Below are 12,979 nucleotides of genomic sequence, written 5' to 3'. Positions count from 1 at the left end.
CTTTAGTTTAATTAGATCCCATTTGTCAATTTTGGCTTAAAAAATTAAAAAAGGTACTTGAAGTATTTTCAATGTCTTTGTTCATTGCTTGTTCTCTCTCTCTCTTTTTCACTGGGATGCATCCTCCATCACAGCCAGAAATGTTATTCATGCTTATATATTGTAGATCTTATCCTCATCTATTTCTCCTCCATCTTTTCTCTCATTTTCATTCAAGAAGGGAAAATGGATGTTGACACAAACTGAACATCTTCCAAGCAGGGTTTCTTAACCACAGCATTTCTGACGCTTTGGGCCAATAATGCTTTGTTATAGGGGGCTGTCCTGTGCATTGTAGGCCGTTTAGCAGCATCCCTGACTTCTACCCACTAGATGTCAGTAGCACCTCCAAGTGGTAATAACCACAAGTGTCTCCCGGGGGGCAAAATTGTCCCCACTGGAAAACCGCTACTTCAAAGTGTGAGCTCCATTGTAAGCATTATTTTCATACATCTTATAAGTGCCCAGTTAGCTAAGGTAATTGCGTCCATCTACAGGTAAGATGGTCCAGGTACAGCAAGTTTAGATAACTTACGATTGGTAGAATTAATTTGGAATCCAAGCCTGGGTTGCTTCTCATGTAGGAAGGAACACAGGGTCAGCTAAAATATATAGGTCTCTTAGCCATTTAGCACTGGATGATCTGAATTCAGAGTGAATTCCTTTTTTCTCTGCACCAGGAAGACATCTACCATTTCCATTCTCCTTTTCCTTGTGGAATTAGCTCTTCTTGAACTTCTCTCCACAGCATTTGAAAAGAAGATGGTTCATAATGAACGCTCAGACACAGCTGCTACACCAACAAACTCTGGTCATGTCCCTGGGGTTTCTGGAAGTCAAGCAAGGCTAGGCCCGTACCTCTACCTTTCAGTGCTAGGGCTTGTAGACTTTTTCGTGGAATTTGCTGCTAAGAAGCTTGCCTAGCCCAAGGACAGGGAGAGTACAAGTTGATGGCTCACAGAGGTTTATTTATTCTCAACTAGAATAAACACTACTACAATCCAGAAAATGGCCAAATTCACTAAAATTGATTTTTTTTATGTTTTGCAGACAGAGCTAGTCAGTAAGCATGGCAAATTTCTAGTCCTGGAAAAAGGCTCCTGGCCTAGTATTTTCTAGAAAAGAGCCATCTGGGCTTTCCCTTTGCACTTGACTGCCTCCTTTGTTTCCCTAGACTAATTTCTTACTTCGTTGGACTCACAAAGCTCCAAGACAGTCTGGGTGGAGTCTCTTTTTGAGTAGTGAGAGTTGCATTTTTTGTTTTTGTTTTTATTTTGATTTTTAAAAAATTTAACCAGGAAGAGAATCCTGAGAGTGGGTTGGGAATTTTAAATCTTGAAAAATCTACAAGAAAAACAGACTGGAAAGAAAAGAAGTAAAAAGAGAAAGGAAAGGAAAGGAAGAGAAGAAAACTGGTAAGAGGAAAAGGGAGAAAGGAAGAGCAAAAGAAGACAAAGTTTAAAAATTAAATGAAAGAAGGGTGAAAAAGTAATTATAGACAGAGGATAAAGAACTTATAATTAGGGGTTGGGCGTGATGGCTCACACCTGTAATACCAACACTTTGGGAGGCCGAGGTGGGTGGATCACTTGAGGTCAGGAGTTCGAGACCAGCCCGGCCAGCATGGTGAAACCCCGTCTCAGTATACCAAAAATACAAAAATTAGCCAGGTCTGGTGGCGTGTGCCTGTAATCCCAGCCACTCAGGAGGCTGAGGCAGGAGAAATATTTGAACCCAGGAGGTGGAGGCTGCAGTGAGTTGATATCGCACCACTGCACTCCAGCCTGGGTGAGAGTGACACTCTGTCTCAAAAAAAAAAAAAAAAAAAGAAAAAAAGAAACAAAAACAAAAGAAAACCAGAAAACATATAAGTAAGACTTTCATTACGTGGTCATACATAGACATTAGCATCACCTGGGAGCTTGATAGAACTATAGAACTTCTAGTTCCACCCCAGATCCATTGAATTATAATCTGTGTGATTCTTGTCAACATTGATGTTTGAGAAGCACTGTTCTGGAGACAGAATTTCTAACAGAGAACTGTTCTGTGGACCTGTGGACCTGTGAACCAGCAGCATCAGCACCACTTGAGAACTGTGAGAAATGCCAATTCCCAGGCCCCACCCTGGACCCGCTGACTCAGAATCTCTGAGGGTAGGGCTGACGGTGTATGTTTTAACAAGCTCCCCAGATGACGCTGCTGCCTGTTCAAGTTTGAGAACCGCTGGGCTAGAGTTTTTTTTTTTTTAACCACTGGATGGGTTTATGTTGCTCAGGTGTATCATGTCTTCGACACCGTGATGGCTCAGGATTATTATTCAAAATATTTAACAATTTGAGTGGCTTGGATGCTGATCAGTCAGAATGAGCAACAGCTATGCATCTGCTCAGCTCATTGCTTTGCCAGGCATAAACCCTTTTAGTTTCTGGATTTGGGGGAGATCCAGTGTGTCCTAGGGAACAGATTAGGTCAGCCTCAGTGAGGTAGGACGTGGGAATAGGGTGGGGGGCAGAGCCTATTTATCAACCATTATGTATTTCAATAATTTAACAACTGCTATGAGCATTCCTGTGTGTGTCAGCTAAACATTAGCCTTGTGATGTTGATGATAAATTCAACAACCGCTCTTCCTAAATGCCAAGTAGTCAACTGCAACAAATTGATTTATTTATCAGAAAAAAAATGTTTATTTGAAATTAGTGGCTGGGCACAGTGGCTCATGACTGTAATCCCAGCATTTTGGGAAGCTGAGGTGGGCAGATTGCTCGAGCCCAGGAGTTTGAGACCAGCCTGGGCAACATGGCGAGACACCATCTCCACAAAAAATTTAAAAAATTAGCTGGGACTACTGCATGCCTGTAGTCCCAGCTACTCAGGAGGCTGAGGAGGGAGGATTGTTTGATCTTGGGAGGTCGAGGCTACAGAGAGCCATGGTCATGCTACTGCACTCCAGCTTGGGTAAAAGAGCAAGATTCTGTCTCAAAACATCAACAAAACCCCGAAAAACAAAATTAGTCAGTTTGCTTGGAATCTCAACATGAACATGGGGCTCCTTGATACATTTATAACCTTCAGTGACCCTCCTTATTGTTAGGAAGCAAAACTCTGCTAGGTCCCTGGGCCAATAGCTGATCTCAAGGACAGGACCGGAAAAAGCTCTATTAATTGAAGGGCACTCAGTGCTGGCCCCAGGTTATTGAGCAGGAGTTGAGGGGTTGGATACCATGGATAGTGCACATCTTGAAAAGTGTGGAGAAAAAGAAATCCACGAGGCCAAGAACTGAACAAAATACCAAGACAGAAAAGACCATTCTCACTCTTCATTCTACCCCTGCAATGTGCATTAAGGGCCATGAATGAATTTACATGTGCAAAACCTATGCCAAGGACAAAATGTTCCACAAAAGTGAGTTATGTAGTATTGACGGCAATTATCGCCAGCACGGGGCAAACTCATGCCTCTGGCTTTTGTAGGCTGTATCTTTGTGTGCTGTTGTGAGATATGCAGAAATTGATCATAATGAGGACAAACATGTACATCATTGTCTAAAACTTTGTAGATTCTGATCGTAAAAGTCCTTGGATTTTCCTTCAGGCAGGAAAAGAGCTGGGACAGAGACTGAGGTCAGGGAAATGCCTGCCTCTCTGTAGTAAACAAGCACTTACAGTAAGGGAGCTGTTACATGTGGGTCAGTTTAGAAAAATGATTCAGCAGGCCAGGCACGGTGGCTCACACCTATAATCCCAGCACTTTGGGAGGCCGAGGCAGGCGGATCATGAGGTCAGGAGTTCGAGACCAGCCTGACCAACATGGCGAAACCCCGTCTCTACTAAAAATAAAAAAATTAGCTGGGTGTAGTGGCGTGCACCTGTAATCCCAGCTACTCAGGAGGCTGAGGCAGGAGAATCTCTTGAACCCAGGAGGCGGAGACTGCAGTGAGCTGAGGTTGCGCCATTGCACTCCAGCCTGGGCAACAGAGTGAGACTCCATCTAAAAAAAAAATGATTCAACAAACATATTTCGTGAAAACGGAAATGAACCTCAGTGTGCCCTTGCATAAACCAAGGAATAGGGACAAGAACGTTAAGAAAGAATATCAAGTTTTAATGTTTTAGCAAGAAAAAAAGTCACTGTAATAAATTCAGGAAAACTGCCTCATTGGAGCAGCCTACTATTGGGAAAGGATAGAAAAACGTGTGATGGTATTATTTTATTTTTTATTTTATGTATTTTATTTGATGGGGTCTTGCTTTGTCACTCAGGCTGGTGTGCAGTGGTGCCATCATTGTGCAGTGGCGCTGATATGCAAGTTGCCCCATCACTGCAGCCTCAATCTCCCAGGCTCAAGCCATCCTCCCACCTCACCCTCCTGAGTAGCTGGAACTACAGGCATGCACCACCATGCCGGGCTAAGAGATGGCATTATTAAAGAGGGTCCCCAAATGCATATTGCTTGTAGACAGAACTTATAATGTATTATCAGTGTAAGAGTCTATTCCTGCGCAATTCTGTATCTTGTATCTGTCTTGTGCACGATAATGTGGCTTAGTAATATTATACCATCGTATAGAAAAAAACTTAGCAGTAGCAGAAAAGGCTCTGGAGGGAAATAATTTTAAAGTGTTTATTTTTTTGTTTAAGCATTTCACAAAATAGTTTTAAAAATAACATGTATTTGATTAGAAGATGAATATACATTTTTGAAGAAAATTTGGTTCATCAGGGATAAACCGAATATATGATAATGGTCTCATAGGATTAGAATTCCTGTCATCTGCTAACACTTTACTTGCGTGTTTGTGGCAATGCTGTTGCAAACATGTCGTGCTGCCAGATCTGCAAAATGTAGCTCATACAGTTATGTATAGCACAGAATACTCGATAATGGCGACAAACAACTATGCTACTGATGAATGTATTTACTATACAGTTGACCCTTTAACAAAATGGGTTTGAAATGTATAGGTCTACTTCTATGTGGATTTTTTTTCAATAAATATTTTAGAAAAATTTTTGGAAATTTGCGACAATTTGAAAAAACTTGAAGCCCAACTGCGCAGCCTGGGAATATAAAAAAATTAAGAAAAAGGTATGTCATGAATCCAAGAAACACACATAAATACCAATTTTATAATTTACTACCATAAAATAGACACAAGTCTTTTTTTTTTTTTTTAAGACAGATCCTCGCTCTTGTCACCCAGGCTTGAGTGCAGTGGCGTGATCTTGGCTCACTGCAACCTCTGCCTCCTGGGTTCAAGCGATTCTCCTGCCTCAGCCTCCTGTGTAGCTGGGATTACAGGTGCCTGTCAACACACCCAGCTAATTTTTGTATTTTCAGTATAGACAGGGTTTTGCCATGTTGGCTAGGCTGGTCTCGAACTCCTGACCTCAGGTGATCCACCCACCTCGGCCTCCCAAAGTGCTGGGATTACAAGCATGAGCCACCGCACCCGGCTGACACAAATCTATTATAGAAACTTAAAATTTATCAAAACTTACATACACAAACAGATCGCACATGGTACGTTTCATAGTCGAGAGAAATATGAACAAATGCAAAGATGCAGTATTAGATCATTTAGTACAATTTAGTACAAATTAGATCAATTTAGTACAACTGTACTACTGTAATAATTTTATAACCATCTCCTGTTGCCATTGTGGTGAGCTTAAGTATTACAAGTATTCTCTTAAAGCACTGTGAGATGCTCATCATCTCTGATGAGATGCTCTCATCATCTCTGTGAGATGCTCATCATCTCTGATGCTCATCATCTCTGAGCGTTGTCACTCCAGTAAAGTGTGTCTCACTGTAAGATGTGATCTCTGGCAGTTCTTGCATATTTTTCATAGTGTTTAGTGCAATACTATAAAGCTTGAGTAACACCATGGGACCCATATGAAGTGCCGTTAGTGCTGCTGGAAGTGCTCCCAAGAAGCAGAGAAAAGTCATGACATTACAAGAAAAAGCTGAATCGCTTGATATGTACTGTAGACTGAGGTCTGCAGCTGCGGTTGCCTGCCATTTCACGATAAACGAATCCAGCATAAGGACCATTATAAAAAAAGAAAACAAAATTTCTGAAGTCATCACTGCAGCTATGCCAGCAAGCATGAATACTTTACACTTTTTGCAAACTCCCTTTTTATCTCATATTAAAAATGCAGTGTTTATATGTAAGTAGGATTGCTGTAAGAAAGGCATACCTATAGACTCGAATATGATTAGAGAGAAAGTAAAGTAATTGTATGATGACTCTGTCAGCACACTTTTTCTGTGAAGGGCCAGATAGTCACACAAAGGTGGCCATAGATAATAGATAAATAAACAGGCATGGCTGTGTTCCCATAAAACTTTATTTACAAAACAGGCACTGGGCTGAATTTAGCCCACAGGCCTTTGTTTCATGGTCCACGTCCTAGATTAAAATGTAGTTTAATCATGCTGGGCATGGTGGCTCATGCCTATAAACCCAGCACTTTGGGATGCTGAGGCTGTGGAGGATTGCTTGAGGCCAGGAGTTTGAGACCAGCCTGGATAACATAGCTAGACCCTGTCTCTATTTAATATATATATAGTTAATCAAAGAGAACACAAATACCTAGAGACATAAATAAGTATGTGAATCACTACACATCAAGTTGGACACAGTGGTTTATCATAAGGTGACACAACCCTATCTGAGCACCTTCCAGTCATTCCAGATTGGGAAGAATTGTGTGTGATTCTATAGATAAGAGGGGGATGGGTTAGATGGCTTCTGCTATTGAAGTTCTAGAGCCATTTGAACTTCAATCACTTTTCTTTTATATCTCCTAGATTATTAATCAAGCTTTAAGATTTTCATGCTAGCCAGGTGCAGTGGCTCATGCCTGTAATCCTAGAACTTTGGAAGGCTGAGGCGAGCTGATCACTTGAGATCAGGAGTTCAAGATCAGCCTGGCCTACATGGTGAAACCCCATCTCTACTAAAAATACAAAAATTAGCCAGACATGGTAGCAGGTGCCTGTAGTCCCAGCTACTCAGGAGTCTGAGGCATGAGAATTGCTTGAACCCAGGAGATGGAGGTTGCGGTAAGCTGAGATTGCACCACTGAACTGCAGCCTGGGTGAGAGTGAGACTCTGTCTCAAAAAAAAAAAATGATTTTCATGCTAACTAAATTTCAAGAGGCTACTTGGTCTGATGGAAAAAGGATTGAACTCTGACTATGTTACTGATTACTTGTGTGACCGTGAGAAAGCCACTTAATCCCTTATGAATCAGTATTTTCACTTACAGGCGTTGGTCTGAAACCATGCTTCTCCAGAGCACAGGTGTTTCTTTAATTGAATTGAGGTGTTCTGCTGCTAACATGCCCAGATTAAATATCGTTTCTAGGTGTGTCTGTGAAGGTGTTTCTGGATGAGATGAATATTTCACTCTGTGGACTCAGTCAAGTAGATCGCCTTTCCCATTTGATTGGGCACCATCTAATCCATTGAGTGCCTGAATAGAAAAAAAGGCAGAAGGAGGAGTTCACCCCTTTTTTTCCTGTCTCACTGCGGCAACTGAATATCTCATCTAATTTGTATGCTGGGACAGGGATTTATACCATCAGCTCCTTTGGTTTTTAGCCTTTGGACTTGGACTGAATTATACCACGGCTTTTCTGAGCCTATAGCTTGAGATGGTAGATTGTGGAACTTAACCTCCATAATCCTATGAGCCAATTCCCCATAATAAACACACACATAAACACACACACACACACACACACACACACACACACACACAATCAGTTCTATTTGTCCAGATAACTTTGACTAATATACTCACCAATAGTCTGCATGGTTTCTGCCTGACCTGTAGTCAGACATTGCCTGCCCCAGAATCTACAATTTAAGTTGCTATCTAATTTAAAGTGCCAGTAGATCATGTTGTTCCTCAAAGGATACCATGACCTTTTATTGCTTTAAACCTAAACACTGTGATTTATAAAAATAGGGATAGGGCCGGGCACAGTGGCTCACGCCTGTAATCCCAGCACTTTTGGAGGCCGAGGAGGGTGGATTACGAGGTCAGGAGTCCATCCTGGCCAACATGGTGAAACCCCATTTCTACTAAAATACAAAAAAATTAGCTGGGTGTGGTGGCAGGTGCCTGTAGTCCCAGCTACTCAGGAGGCTGAGGCAGGGGAATTGCTAGAACCAGGGAGGTGAAGGTTGCAGTGAGCTGAGATCGCACCACTGCACTTCAGCCTGGCAACAGAGCAAGACTCCATCTCAAAAAAAAAAAAAAAAAAGTGGGGATTAGATGACTTGGCCTACCTAATTTACTGAGTTGTTGCAAGGTAAAAATAAAAAGAGAAACTGGCTTTGAAAGCAATGAAGTGCTCCACAAATGCATGAGATTGTGATTCTCATTCATTTAATACTAAGCCAACTGTCACTGTGCACCTATACTAGGGTCTAAAGATGAATGACAGAGTTAAGACATTTAGAAGTTAGGTAGAACCTAGGTCTTAAGTTTATTGAAACAGAGTTTCCCTTTGGCCTGTCTAGGAAAAATCCTCTTCTGGATTTTGATAATGCTATTTCATGATAAAAGCAAAACAACTCAAATAGAAGATTTAGAGCACACAGCTCCTTAGCTAGGCTACCTTCTCTCTTTTTTTTTGGTGTGTGGGGGGGTCTCAATCCACACTTTTTCACATATGATGTAACAAGTAAAAGAAGTGTTTGGGTCATAGAAGAGGTAGACTTTAGTGTATGCAAGTCCATTTTTCTAGAAGCTCTTTGATGATCAGGTATGTAGCTCAATTGTTTGTGACTTTCTAGACTGTTACTTTTTGAATGATGCTCCTTGGGACATTTGCTGTAATCAAGAATTCTACCAGAGTGTACTGCATGTGCTGCAGGACGTGGGAAAGGCACAGGGCCTGTGATTCCTGGCTTGCCTAATATGAATTCTGGAAACACAAACACCTTGTGGGAGCAGTTCTTGACCCTGTAGTTGGTGCTTAATCACCCAGCCCTGTCACTTGGAAACAGTTTGGTGCTTGATCAAAATTTTTTGCACTCCTTTCCCTCTATCACTTCCCCAGTTGCTTTCCTTTCTTTCTCCCCTCCATTCTCCTCTCCTCCCCGAAGAGAAAAAGACAAAACAAGGAGCAAAGCCAACGCAGACATGTGGAGGAGATTATATTACCACTTTTTGTTTTTTTGAGATGGGGTCTCACTCTGTTGCCCAGGCTGGAGTGCAGTGGCCTGACCATGGCTCACTGCAGCCACGACTGCCTGGGTTTGAGCAATCCCCCCAACTCAGCCTCCTGAGTCGCTGTGACAACAGGTGCATGGCACCATTCCCGGCTAGTTTTTTTAAAAAATTATTTATTACTTGCAGAGATGGGGGGCTCATTATGTTGCCTAGGCTGGTCTTGAACTCCTGGGCTCAAATGATCCTCCCATCTCAGCCTCCAAAAGTGCTGGGATTCCAGGTGTAAGCCACCACACCCTCCCCACATACACTCCTCATAAGATGTTGGGAATGTGAGCCATGATCCTTGGTGATCATCGTGCTACACTGCTGCAACAATGAGTGGGTGGGAAAAGGGCTTCTGTTTCCTTAGTAGCATGTCATAAGCCAGTATGTTGAGCACAGGACAACTGCAGGGACATGGATTCCTGGCAGGGAAGGACAGTGACAACAAATGTCGAAAGTCACTTCACAACATAGATTGCAGAGATGTCTCATGTTAAGGATCCAGAGCTGAAGAGAGGTGGAGACTTCTGGAGGAAAAGAAATGTTGAAAGGAAAATGGGAAGAGGAGAGAAGGGGGGACTTGGACTGGGCCTCTCTCCTTGATTTTACGGAACATCTATGAGGGAACATCATGAGCATCTGGGCAGAGAGGCCTCCTACTTTTCTGGAGAGCAAGAGGACTAAGTTGGAATAAGAGGGGCAAATGCCAGATTCTTTTTACTCCCAACTATTACTAAGCCTGTTAAGTTTTGGTTTCTTGCCTTTATTTAAGGCAAAATTATTGAAACTTTTTGGCATTGTGTGTGTGTGTTCCCATGTGTTTTTGTTCAAAAGGGAATGCAGCCAAGATGTTTGCTAGCATGGGAAAGGAGAGTTCATCCCCAAGTCAATGTCATATAATTTTACCATAAAGAATGGATGATAAAGGGACCTAGTCAGGGAAGATCCCCAAATGGGGAAGGCATCCAAAGGGTCAAAGATGAGGAACCTATTGCCTGGTTGAGTGAGGATGCCAAGGACATAGGTTGGGTCATGCTATTACCCTTTCCACATACCCTCCATGCTTCAATGCAGACAACTGATTCTTTCTTAATCTTAAATAAAGTCATATGCACATGTACCTTCAAGCTCTACTTCCAAGCACGCTGCTACACTTATAGAGTCACCACCTTTTGTATTATGACAGTGATGTCCAGTGCATTCTCATACCCTTTTATTATAATCCAGAAAGATTACAAAGAGCATGATAGCTGTCCAGGATTGCAATTTATCTGCTATTTTTGAGACTGTGATTGGGGAGAATCTAAACTGAGGGAAGAAGCACATCCTCCTGAAGGAAGGGCTGGAGGTGATGGCCAAGGTTCTGTTCTTCACTTTCTTAGAAGTGACGGTGTCACTCTGGATAAGTCCCTCACTCTCTGAGCCTCATTTGTAAAATGTGAAAATCAAGAGAGGCCCCGGTCCTTAAGGATCTTAAGGACTTTACTAATGCCTTTTCCTCCTCTGGTTACAACATTGCAGAGACTTGTGCTGTCAAGGGTACTGACTAGTTAAGATTCTTACTGCTGAAGCTGCTTTGGGGAAGGACACATTTCCTGGGAGAGCATGTCAAGCTGAAGGTCATCATACCAGGAAAAACAGGAGAAATTATCATATCAGCAATAGGAAGGCAAAGTAAGGGTGTAGGGTGTAGCCTAGATATTGCTGCCAAAAAAGACAGGCCTCCAGTGCCTGTGGATGTGAATCACCAGGGAGCTTGATGACAAGGCCGATATTGGGTGGAGAAGGAAGTTTAAATGTATGAAAGGGAAAGACTCTATTATAAGAGGCGTCTTAGCAGGGAAGAAGCTGGATCTAGCCAACTCCTCCTTTTTATATTCTCCACTCAGCTATTAGGGAAACCAATGGGGTGGGGGTTGGAGAGGACTTGTTAAGATCTAGAGTGGCATTCTACAATGACTCATACAAACCAAAACAATGACACTTAGGAAAGAGCCTTTCTCAAATCAAGGCTCAGGTTTTCGAAGAGCTCATATGTTGTTTTTTTATCTTGATGATCATTTTTTGTTAGAAACAGCAGGGCTTTGAGAACATAGCCCTAGAGAAAAACACCATAAGGCTTTTCACAGACCTGGAAAATACCTCTATTTCTGGGTAGAGAAAAAAACCTCTGAGTCTTTGGCCAGTAATTTGCCTAAGCCTGTAGGTTTCCATATGCCAAATACATATGCCAGGTTCTGAAGATTTAATCTTTTTTTTCTCGAACTCCTGACCTCATGATCCACCCGCCTCAGCCTCCCAAAGTGCTGGGATTACAGGCATGAGCCACCACGCCCGGCCCTTAATCTTTTTTTTCTTTCTTTTTATTTTATTTTTTATTTTGAGACAGCGTCTCACTCTGTTGCCCAGTCTGAAGTGCAATGGTGCGATCTCAGCTCACTGCAACCTCTGCCTCCTGGGTTCAAGTGATTCTCCTGCCTCAGCCTCCTGAGTAGCTGGGATTATAGGCACCCACCACCACGCCCAGCTAATTTTTTGTATTTTTAGTAGTGACAGGGTTTCACTATGTTGGCCAGACTTGTCTCGAACTCCTGAACTCAGGTGATCCACCCACCTCAGCCTCCCATTTCACTATGTTGGCCAGACTTGTCTCGAACTCCTGACCTCAGGTGATCCACCTACCTCGGCCTCCCAAAGTGCTGGGTCACCAGGCATGAGCCACTGCGCCCAGCAAAGATTTAATCTTATCAGTTCTTGTTGAACCTAAGATATCATGTTTGTAAGATAAATCATTAAATTGCCAATCATACTATGCCATGCTATTGTAAGATGCATTCCTGTTTCAGAGATGTTAAGATATGTAAAATACATATTATATTTATATTGGATGAATAAAACAGGTTAAATAGCTTAACTCTGTTGAATTTTGTGATTTATGTTTAAGTCTAACTGCTACCTAGACACTGCTCTGAGAATATGGTGAGCTGACTCTGCCAAGAGTTTATTCATCCCCAAGGCTTTATTTTAATACCTGAGTAAGAATCCTGAACACCAAGCCTGTAAAATTCCACTGGGAGAGTCACTGGTATTGTGTTGACAGCAGGGACACCAGGTGGGTAAGTTATAGGAAAATAGATTGTCTTGGCGAATTGATAGCACAGCACAGCAGGGCAAGGACAAGAGTATTCTTCAAGTTCAGTTCCAAGGGTTTGACAGAGTACATCTCTCAATACTGGCCTTTCTTTTAAGGACACTAAAGCATAAAATTCATAAGTTTGTGTGCGTACTTATTGTTTGTGAGACCCCTTAATCCTTACAGCAACATCAGTAAGAGTGGGCCCTATTATTGCTTCCATCACGCAGATGAGGAAAGAGGCATCCAAATCACATGGCTAGTAAAGGGAAGGACCAGGGTTTGAATATGGGCGGTCGAATTCCAGAGCTTGTGCTTTTAATCACTGCACCCATCCATGGGAAATAAACCTTGCTATCAAAGCAATTCAGACATGTAAACTAGCCATGATATAAAGAAAAAAGTGCTTTGATAGAGATGTGTGTAAAGTGATGCAGAGCCTGAAGGATAAAGCAACTAAGTTCAGGGATCTTACATATTAATAAAAGCCCTCAGGCCGGGCACGGTGGCTCACACCTGTAATCCCAGCACTTTGGTAGGCCAAGGCGGGTGGATCA

The sequence above is a fragment of the Pan troglodytes genome, chromosome 11, assembly GCF_028858775.2.
Source record: "Pan troglodytes isolate AG18354 chromosome 11, NHGRI_mPanTro3-v2.0_pri, whole genome shotgun sequence".
In the NCBI taxonomy this organism is placed as follows: domain Eukaryota; kingdom Metazoa; phylum Chordata; class Mammalia; order Primates; family Hominidae; genus Pan; species Pan troglodytes.
The sequence above is the reverse complement of the archived record's forward strand: the minus strand, read 5'-3'. Positions refer to the sequence as shown.